This window comes from Poecilia latipinna, unplaced genomic scaffold, assembly GCF_001443285.1.
Source record: "Poecilia latipinna isolate Pla-1442-1.1 unplaced genomic scaffold, P_latipinna-1.0 Scaffold183, whole genome shotgun sequence".
NCBI lineage: Eukaryota > Metazoa > Chordata > Actinopteri > Cyprinodontiformes > Poeciliidae > Poecilia > Poecilia latipinna.
This window is the reverse complement of record NW_015112799.1, coordinates 40,273-48,730: the sequence shown is the minus strand read 5'-3', so window position 1 is coordinate 48,730 and position 8,458 is coordinate 40,273. Positions and strand designations below refer to the sequence as shown.

General features: G+C 42.1%; 1 long non-coding RNA gene across 1 annotated transcript; it reads right to left on the bottom strand.

Moving 5' to 3' along the window:
• Positions 1-1,943: 1,943 nt before the first annotated feature.
• On the bottom strand, positions 1,944-8,187 carry LOC106946240 (uncharacterized). Its single transcript, XR_001424728.1, has 2 exons — positions 7,933-8,187; positions 1,944-2,095 (listed from the first exon to the last, which is right to left on the bottom strand). It is a non-coding gene; the product is annotated as an uncharacterized LOC106946240 (long non-coding RNA).
• Positions 8,188-8,458: the final 271 nt, after the last annotated feature.

Sequence of the window (8,458 nt, the reverse complement as noted above, 5' to 3'; positions counted from 1 at the left end):
CTACGCTGTCACGCTAACGCTGCTTTACATTATTCAGCACTCAGTCATGGAGATCCAGCTCCTACCACCCTGCATAATGAATCAAAGAATAAAAGAGCTTTTGCTGCAAATGTGACTATATCTGATTTTGCATGCACGCCGCCGTTTCCACACACACACATTCACACACAGTGCTGTTTAACTGAGAGATTGGTCTGAAGTGACAGTAATATAATATTAATAGCCACGGGGGATGACAGGCTGTCCCTATTGTGTTGATACCCACAGGCTTGACAGAGCTTTGGTCACACATGCCACCGCTGTACATCTGCTAACACTCGTACAATAAGTCCTCCCTGCTTATTTTTGATATAGCTTTGTTTCCCCCCCTTCCACTTATTTATTTATTTACATTGGGTGACATCCAGCTGAATTTACATCCATTCAAATATTTAAATATTTTTACTCAGAGAACCCAGCTGAATTCACCGTGAGAGCCTCTGTAGCCAAAATCTGCTGCGTCTCTCTCGGGAGCAGAGCCTTGCTCCTCTTCCTACAGCCCACACCGTTTTATTCTTTATTTTTCATTCTGAGAACACAAAGCGATGCCTTCACCACAGTCTTGGAGTAAAACATGCTGTTAACTTCCATTTGTCAAGCTCCTTTTGGTAGTCATAGTAAAGTGTTGGGGAGATTTGTTGCGTCCAGAAGATGAAGTTTTGACTGTGTGTTTTACTACTGAAGTAATTTAATCTGCCAAAGTAGTCAAGCTATTGTTTTTGTCAGTTTCAGTTTCTTTAATATTTATTTTACTTTGGCTGCTATTCTAGTTAAACATGTTGCTTCATGTTTAACTAAGATTGTGATGCTAATGGCGTAAATAAGAGTGCAGTACTTTAGCAGAGTTATCAAATAAATTTGTAATTCAGGACAGTTATGTCTATGTTTAGAAAAAGCAACATTTTAGGTCAATTCAGCTCTGTTTATTGTGTCAGATCAGTATCAGCTACTAAATCTCAAATATCTGTATCGGTATTGGAAGTGAAAAATGTGGATTGTTATAAGAATGAACCATGTGTTGATGTAAATGCATTGCTGATGTTAGAGGTAATAGAAAGACAGCTATTGCCTAAAAAAACGAAACCATTATTTATAGCTCAGGTGTGTTTACCATTAAGCATTTTGTCACCTTCCAAACACTGGCTTAAGTCATTTTTTACCAAAATGAAAATGTAATTTTATTCTTTTTGTCTAATTGATCTTCTGGTAAAAAAAATGACTTGTGCTATTATTTTAGGAAGGTGACGATATACAACATGAGACCGTGGATCCGTCCTGTTTTGTATTATTGCTTGAGACTTGTGGTGTTGGTGTAATGGTGTCGAAGATATTTCATTGGGACACTTTGGGACATGTGGTACACCACAACCTTGAGTATTGGTGATGAAGGCGACTGCTGTTTTGTGAATATGAATTAAATATTTAAGGACTGTTTCCAACACTTTGTTGAATCTGTAACATTAAGTTACACAGTTCTGAGGACAAAATGGCGTCCCAACCTGTTGGAGCTAAAACAGTGTCTGGTGAACGGCGACAGTCAGATGATATCTGGAATAAGGACGGGTACATATCGTATCATTTGTCATTTTTATAATTATCACAATAGTACCACAAAACATCATGATAAAACTTTAAGTCCATATCTCACGTCTATACAGAATATGCAATGTTTCAAGGAAATCCTTGCACATTTCAGCAAGACAATGTAAAATGTAAACGTAGCGTTTGAGCAAAGTGATCCAAGTCGACTTACAGATACAGTTTTTACTGCTGCTGTTGACTTGCTTACAAGTATTAATAATAAAATTGTCTGTTCGAGGTCGCCGGTCCTCAGCCTTTCACTGCCTGATAATGTGCCGCTCCACTATCCTGGCCTAAAGCATAAAGAACCTCTTTTTTTCCCCCTTTCTTTCCTTCGGAGAGATGGATGTGGAGCAGCAGTTCTTTGACTTTGCAGTTTTGCGCCTGGGACCAAAGAGAGACAGTGGAGCGGGGGGAGAAAGACGGAGTCCATCCGGCTTCAATCAGACGAGCGCGAGTCAAAGTCTTCCCCCATCTGAGACACAGATGCAGACGAGTCGAGATGGAGAGAAGAGAAGAGAGGAGGAAAGAGGGTGGGGAGGTGGAGAGGGGTAAAGAGAGGGCGAGGAGAAGAGAGGGAGAGCAGCAGGGGAAGTCATTATCACTTTCTAACCTCACTTACAGTCTAATGTATTCAAGGGGAAACAGTTAGATTTGGTTCCTTTGGCAGCCCAGCGTAAACAAATTGATTTGAATGGGAGAGTATAAAGAGCTGTTTATAGCGCCCTGCATCTTTCTGTGTGTGTGTGTGTGTGTGTCTCTGCATATTGTCAATATACATTTTGTGTGGCACGGTATGGAAATGCCATTATGCATGCTGTCTGTTTGCATTCTGCCTCTTCTGTACATTTCAAGAAGAATGATTACATTCTCCCTCCTGTCTGTGAGCGCAAACTTGCGCCGCAGCAGCGGTGGAGGCCCCCACGTATTTTTTCATCTTCTTGCTTTTTGACTTCCAGCCGCGGTGGTCCGCTGTCTTCTGTGGGCCCTTGTCTGTGCCGGGTGGGGGAGGGAGGTAGACCCCCACGTCCGCCTTAGCCGAAACTTTTTGAAGACCAACTTGCACCGCTCCCAATTTTAGGACTGAGGCAGATTATTGTAACGACTCACGGGCGCGGGTGTTGTCCCTTGTCGAGCGAGGTCTCGACAACCTCAAACCGAGTCGGGGAGAAGGCGGGCTTTGCCGGGCAAACATCCGCACAGGGCGCTGCTTGTCCTGATTTGATTTCGGACATATTTGGGGATCCATCAGAGAACTGATGAAAGGAAAATATAGAGCTAATCCTTGTTAAAATTAAGAAACCCAGCAGGGCACGCACAAACACACACCCACAGGCACGCAAAAGCACACACACACACACACGCGCACACACACACTTACACTCTGTAGGACATGTGTAACCCAAGTCTGTTGTGATTCCTTTCCTGGTGAGGCCTGGAGGAGTGCAGAAGAGGTTAAAGAAACACGGCACGGTGTGAAAACACACTCATGAGGTGTGCTGGTTGAAATCCGACACACACACACACATGCACACGCACACACGAGGCTTTGATTAATTGGGTCGGCATGTGTTTGCCAGAGAAACAGTATTTATTCAGGTTAGGGACCTTTTCTTAATAAAAGGTCCCTGGATAAACAGCTCACTCAGGCGGCCATTTTGAGGATTAATCCTCGAGTTGGCTTGGGTTACCCTCTAAGACGTTGAAGTTCAGAGGTCAGGGTTATGAACTATTGCAAGAAAATACAAAATGGAGGACCACACTTGTAGGATTAATGAACAGAAAGGATTGTGGGATTCAAATCAGGAATTTTCCACAGCAGGACGTAGGAAAATAAATCTCACCATCAACGATACATTCTGCCTAATTTAAGTCAGAACGCTGGAGGAAGGATTCATTTTGGTGAGTATATTTAAGTTTTGGATTTTGATAATGAGGTCCAGTTGTGCCTTAATAGACACGGTAGTCAGTATAAGTGTGTTTTATTCTTTGTCAATTGAAACAACCATGGTGGGCACCAATAACTAAAAAGTTAACTACTAACCCTAAAGCCCTAATAAGAACCATTAGTTTCATCAGCACTAAAGCATCATACCAATGTGGTATTTAGCAGAAGCTAATGCTAAAGTGCTAAACTAAATGGACCAATGATGTCTAATTTAAAGCAAAAAGGAGAGCATAACGTGCTTCATAAGACAGGAAATGGCTACTAGAAATTAGCTAATAGCCTACACAGTACAAATGTACAACCAGAGCAGTAATGAACAAGTCGTGGACAGTCGCTAGGTGATATTGCCATGGCACAGGAAAAAGAAAACATTTCAAATGACAGATTACAGGTTCTGGGAAACGAGGAGAGCCCTGAACCTCTACTGTTTAGCAGGTTTGACAGCTTCTCAAACCCAACCTGTTGTCAGTGTTGAGCACAAAGCAGCAGATAATGGAAGTGCTTTCCCATCAATTTTATGCTAATAATGAAGTGTTTTAATGATTTTAGTTACAAAAGGGATATCAAGTCCATTGTGTGCAGTAATGAGCTATTAAAGCACATACTTTTTGTTAAATCAACTGTCTATGCAAAAGTGGCACTTCTGCTTTAAGAGATATGCTAATGATAGAGCTAATAATGGCTTCAACGCCACTTCAGCAGGTGAGTGTGACCCGGTTCAAAGAAGCTGCTCTCTCCAACACACACACACACACACACACGCACTCCGGGATGGCTGGAGCAAATGTTACTCCTCAATTATTCAACCACTTTAAATGGCAATCTGTCCAGGAAGAGCCGTAGGAGGACGGATGAAATGCAACCCCATAAACGGCCCGTAAATCCACACGTTCGTAAAATGAACTGTGGGTTTGTTTGTGGTTTTTTTTTAAAGAGTTTGACCTCCACCAGAAACAGATCAAACATCCCAACTGGCTCTCTGTAAACAACACGCAGCAGCACATATTTGTGCTGCGACAACAACAACCCCTCGGCGTGCTGTGTCATTACGTTGTCAACATTTTGATTTAGACGGAAGGCACCCCTGAACGGAGTTTTGGGAAGACGGCGACATCAGCAGATTTTCCTCTCTGGCGGGCCCCCTCAGCCGCTCTCACGTGTTTCTGATTTCTGGGAAAACAACGCGAGAGCATTTCGTGTTTCTGCCGCACGCCTTTCCCCTGTTCTGCGCCACATGTTTGTTTAGGGATGGGAAGCAATCGGTCCCGGCGACGCTGACGCATCAAGGGATGAATAGTGATGAGGTTGGGGTAAATATTAGCCATGTGCATGATAAAATGTGTGTGTGCGGAGGGGGTGCTGTGGGGTGGGGGAAACCGAATGCACACACTCAGGCGTTTACTCGACGCTCTGCCGCTGGGATCACTTAGTCTCCACTGCAGGCCAGCGCCGCTTGGAAACTGTGGTGACAGAGTCAGCAGTCAGAGCAGAGCTCAACGTTCAGCATCGTGCATTTGGTACCAATTATAACCCTCTGTGCGTCTAAATACTTATTTTAGCTGATTAAAGGCAAACGTATTGTCTATAGTTCATGCATATCTTCAGTGTCGCTTTTCCACATTGAAGCGTTCGTTTGGTGTGTTGTAATTTTAAAAAGTAACGTCAAACTTGTTTGCAAACTAAAATATCCTGGGTGTAAATCTAAAAAAAATAACACTTAACATAATGACCCAAATGTAACTCAGACAGAAGGCAGGTAAATTATTTTAAACATCATCTGTGGAGGGTTAGGGTTGTAAAAGGTGTGACGTCCCGTATTACGTGGACGTTGACAATAGTCGTATTTTTTTGTCTTAACACATTTCCTATTCATTTTTAAGCGTGTTTGTGTTGGAGATTGCTGCTCGTTTCAGCTGTAGATACAGATGTGCATGTCGCATTGTTTCAAAATGAGCTACACACAAATATTAGTTAATGAACAAAGTAAAACAAGCCTAAAAAGAATTCAAAATAAAATAATTTGACTCGGTTACATTATATAATAGTAGCCAGGCAACACATAACTGCTTTGTGCAGCATGTTAAATAAAAAGACAAAAACATGCCCATGTTTTTCAGGAAAATATTTCATTTGCTAACAGGTGGAACAAAATCTGCAATAGTTTGAATTCTAAGGTGCACATTGACGATGCATGTACCTGACCACAAATACTCTCTTTCCTTCTCACGTAAAGTTTCTGTTTGCTTTAGAAGGGATGGAAAACCCATCATCTGTTTTGCTTTTGCATTTTGCACATACATTTGTGGTGCATTTGTATCCTAAACTTCACTAACGAGAAATTAACATACATGGAAAAGCCGAACCGACTAGTAAATTACTGCGAGAGAACGCAAAAATAAAAATCTACTAGGTAACGCAAAGGCTCAACAGCGTCTCATCCAGATGTGGTTTACTGCTGGACTTTAATCCAGACTGAACGCTGTAGTTGAATAAAAAGTGTTTTTGTCTTTTTCCAGTTAAGCTGTTCAAGATTTATGACTTTTTTTTTTTAAGTAATTGATTTTTATAAAATTTTTCAGTGGGAGTACAATTTTAAGACCACCTGTCTACCTATGCAGCACAAAGTGTGTGTGTGTGTGTGTGTATTGCAGCTGTAAACGTCGGGCTTGAAGCCAGGTCTGCTGTTGTGCAGGTTAAAGGTCGTAGCAAGGGGTGGGCACTGCAGCACCTGCTGAACTCGCCAACTATCCACCCTCCTCCTCCGCCCTCCATCTTTGTATTTAATACAGCAGAGATGGGGATAATCCTTCCACTCCTACACCATGAAGATGTCTCTATCCCCTTATCTCACACACAAACACACACGCGGGGAGACTTCTGAGGCGCAGCCTCAGCGTTTGAGGTACCAATCTCATAGGAGCAGCTGTAGCCTACAGCCTATATGGAGATGGAGGGGACCCCTTCACCCTGACCCCGTCACCCGGCACACACCGCACCGCTCTCGGGGAACAAGAGGCGACAGCTTGGAGGGGGAGAGGGGAGGAGCGGTGGCGGTGGGGCTGCGGTTCACTGGAGCCGCTTCAAACGGCTCGCCACGGAGACTTTTGGAGAGCGTTATCTGATGTAGGTGTCTGTGCACGCGGAGGTGGGGGAACGGCTCAGTCCAAGCGCCAAACGGGTGTAAAACTGGTGGCCATGTTCGACATTTCGAAAATGTTTACTCCTGGCCTCATTCTTAACCTGTAAGAATCAAATACTATCTCACTTTACATAGAAAATGACATTCAGACACACTGTGCAAAAAACACAAAGTCTTAGCAAGTATTTTTGGTCTAGTTTCTAGTGTTAACATCTTCGTACAGTTGAAGTAAGACAAAAACTAACAGTAAACAGGAGCTCGTTTTAAGTCAGTAATTCCTTAACATTGATGAAAAACTACTAGCTCTATTGGTAGATTATTTCACTTATAACAAGACATTTCTCCCATGTTATAAATGAAATAATCTACCGGTGAAGCTGTGACTTTTTCATCAACATTAAAGAATTATAGACTTCAAACAAGCTCATATTTACTTTCTGAAAAGTTACGTGTAAGTTAGTTTTGTCTTATTTCTAGTGTACTAAGGTATTAGCACTATAAACCTGTTAAGATTTTGTGTTTTTGCAGTGCATTCCTCCACAAATTAATTTCACAAACAGTTCCAGGACCCGTCAGATCAAGTTTGAGAAAGGGGCAGGTTTATGCGATATTTGTTCCTCTTCCTGCTCTGTTTTCACTAGGAAGTGTTGTAAGAGGATGTGTTGGTGAATTAATGATGACATTTGTTAAATCGAGTGAATAAAGTGATTGAGATTTACAAGAACCAACGAACATTCATAAAATATTTCCTGCTTACTTTAGCCCTCCTCTTTCAAATATTTTGAGCAGCTAAAAAACGTGTAATATTTGACAGATAAAGAAGTTTGGTATCTTTTAGGACATTTTCTTCTCTCTTTTTATTATATTCCAAGATAGATATGAATTATTTTGTAATAAATTTAGTTGTAGCAGTTTTTTGTTTGTTTGTTTGTTTGTTTGTTTGTTTTCTGGGATTTTCAAAAGTGTATGTCACAATTGAACATTGTATTATTTAAACTTCAAAGGTGTCGTTTCTTACCATATAAATCATTTAAAATGAACCCCTAGTGAATTACAACGGGCCGGCTCATTCACTTCTAATATTAGTGCCACAAAAATGTCAGAAAAAAAAAATCCCGCCAGAAACAAAAATACGTGAATAAACGCGGCTGTTTCATATCTGCTAACACGTGTTGCCATGGTGAGCTGACTGCCGCGCCAGGTGTTGAGTCTAATGTGATGTTACCTGCATGGAGGTCCGGCAGGTGCCAACCAACAGCACGGCGGTGACTGCTAGCTAACCGCAGCCGAGATGCTAGCTCATTAATCACCTCACCAGTGATAATCTCATTCCGCGCTGCCAAATTATCTCCGGCCACCGTAGATTTTGCGCTCAAGTTGCGCGCGTGCAACCGTGTCAACATTTATCCCTGATTACAGCCCATTACCGGCACTCGGCCTCCTGTGGCTGTCCTGTCCTCGTTCTCTCTCACACACACACACACACACACACAGATATTGATCTGCAGATAACAGTTTAACTCCGGCAGTTTTTGAAGGATGCTTGAGATTTAATGACTTTGTATCGGCAGGTGAAGAAACGAGGAACCTGCGTGAGACTCGGATGTTGTCAGATGTTAGTATTTGCTTCCACCTGCTGGTCTGAATGCAGAAACTGCAATAAGACGTAAAATTCATCTCACAGACAGCAGATGGCGGTGATGACGTCTAGTTAAACCTCAGATTTTTAACAGACTGAACATTTTTAAATC